The following is a 2,682-nucleotide window of genomic DNA, read 5'->3' as shown; positions in this document are numbered from 1 at the left end:
CAAGTGGCACGGAGGAGGAGCAGAAGGCCTGCAGCGGTTCGTTGGGGCTTCCTGCCCCCCCCCCCCGCCCCCCCCACAGGCAAAAGATCGTTCCCACGACCGGCCACGCTCATCGAGCCCATTCGCATTGCAGCCCAACCTTATTTGAAGTCATCCATAACCCCAAACCGCCAAGTGTCGCTCTGTCTGCTCCGTTTGCCGCTGCGATCGACAAACCGGATTTCGCTGTTAGAAGTGAGTTGAGTTGTGCAGATGACTTTGGTTTTCCGCTTTCATGTCACCAAAGCCGATGCGCCTCCTGATGTGCAGGCATACGTGTCGCCATTAAAGTCTTGATCACATGAAATATGCTGGGTTTCCTTCAACATAATGAGCCAAAATAGACAATTACCCCCCCGACCCCCCACAGGAAAAATAAATAGCGATGCCGCTAAATAGCTATAATAACCTTTTCTTCTGACCGGCACCTTCCTGTGTTTTGCTACATGTCCTTCCCACAGCGGACACAGCAAAAAAAGGCATCTGTCTAGGAGTGCTTGACAAAAAAGATTCGGACACAAAAGGGCGGCTGTATGCTACGCCAAAGATTTCAAATGCAGCATTATGGAAGAGGGGGCGGGTTGGGGGGAGGGGGGTACTTTCTTCAAAGTAAACAACCACGTTGTGTCACTGGCTTGATGCCCCCACAGGTACCACTCGTATACCCTTGACATGACTTTTGCAACTTAGGTACTACAGCACCCACGGTCCTTTCAGGTAAAAAGTCCAAACAGCCCCCTGGAAAAATCACCACAAGCTGACCCCTTGCCCCCGAATGAGGACGAGCGCGATGGACTGTTTGGGATCGGCTGTTCTAAATGCCGAGACTTTGAAAGTCATTGCATTCCTGGGCGTTCCACGAGGCTCAGCTGAGTGGGCATCAAGTGAAAGTGGGCTGAAAGCATCTTGGGGAGTCGGACGCGATGCTAACGATTGCGGCCGCCTTCGTGGCCTTTTCCGCTATGGATCAAACCGAGATGAAGCTTCCTCCCCGCTGCTCGGCTCAGCCGCAGCTACTCCATGGCGTGCGGCGTTCTGAACGCCCCCCCCCCACCCCCTTTAAAAAAATGTGTATTTACACCCTGACATTTAGCAGACAAGCACATTTTGATCCCCTGCTGCCGGATATCGAAAGGCAACAAGGACGGTAAAGAGCAAGTATTTGCTCGGCGCGCGAGCGACGATGGAGGAGAGACACCGAGGGGCTTGGGTGAAAGAGTCAACGTGCAGGTATCTGTATCCATAGCAACCCAAGCGGTCACCTCACTTTCTCACGTAGCGTCAAGGGCCGTCGCAGCCGTTGAAGCCGTCTGCGTGGAAGCATGAGCTGGAGGGAAAAGTATGTCTTTGTTATTGGTCCTTAATAGTCCCTCATTAGAACTTTGACCCCAACGAGGCACCCTAACCCAAACAGGAACAATCTTTCTAATTGCGGCCCCGCCCTCCCCGACAAGAGCGGATTGTTTTTTTTTTTTCTTTTTCTTTTGCATCGAGGAGGCGAGTGACCCTCATGTGAGAGAAACGATTCCTCGGGGGAAGCGGGCTCCAAAGCATGTTGAAACACAAACAGTCATCGGGCCAGCTCGCAGGAAAGGCCTGCAAGCGCACGCTCCCTGCTGAAATCTCATCAAACTGAAGATGGGAGAAACGGATATTTTCACCGGCCAGATGCTCCGCCTCGGAAGACGCATCGGAAGGAAATGGCGTCAATGAAGCTCTCTGCTTTGGAGGACGAAGACGGACGCCATGAGTGTTTCTTGGGGCATTTTATGGGATGAACAACCTGTTTGAGACTGTCAAACATAACGGCGCTCTGTAGAAAGCATGCAAAGCACGGGCCGGGGAGGGGGGAATCGCAACGTTACTCTGCGGTGAAGCCACACCCACACACCTGAGGAATAGGAGATGCTTTTTATCTGATGATCACATGGCCTCTCTCACACACAAGCACACCACACACGTAGAATCCGCCTTTCTGACCCTGACGGATCGGAAAAGTGCTGAATGCCTTGCGCGCGGTTAAACTCCTTGGAGAGCGATTCACGTTTTTGACAAGCTGATTTTTAAAAATCATATCATTTGTATTTGGGGGCCGGGGGGGGGGGGTAGCTCAGTGGTGACTCGGAGCATGGTGGTCTGCGCCACAAACTCGATGAAGTCCAAGTGTGACGGTGTCGGTGATTTCCCCCGGAGAGACGTCAGCGAGTATATTGAGTTCAAGAATAAAAAATTACCACCAGCCCAAAAAATGTTCAACCTACTCCGGCTTTGCTTTGTTCCATACTGGACTGATTTCACTTATGGAAGCCTTCATTTTCTTTTTTTTTTTTTAAGATTTCAGTCAGCAAAATGGGAGGAATATTTGAAGCACATTTGAGACTGAGAGTCTGAAAATTCTTCAGTTGGTTCACTTGTGAGAGATGATCCTTTTGCTTGCGCAAGTTGAAAACACAACTGAAGAGTTCATGAAAAGGGAATTAGAAATCAATTTCAAAACGGATCGTATTCTGATCAAGATAAACAAGATTTTTGAACACCATTTCTCCGCAGTATTTAAACCGAATCATCACGTGGTGTACGTGCCCCCAAGGCCCCACCCGGCCCTCGGAGGCGTGTGTGTGTGTGTGTGTGTGTGTGTGTGTG

This window comes from Hippocampus comes, unplaced genomic scaffold (genome assembly GCF_001891065.2).
Source record: "Hippocampus comes isolate QL1 unplaced genomic scaffold, H_comes_QL1_v1.1 scaffold226, whole genome shotgun sequence".
Classification (NCBI taxonomy): Eukaryota; Metazoa; Chordata; class Actinopteri; order Syngnathiformes; family Syngnathidae; genus Hippocampus; species Hippocampus comes.
This window is presented reverse-complemented; position numbering follows the sequence as displayed.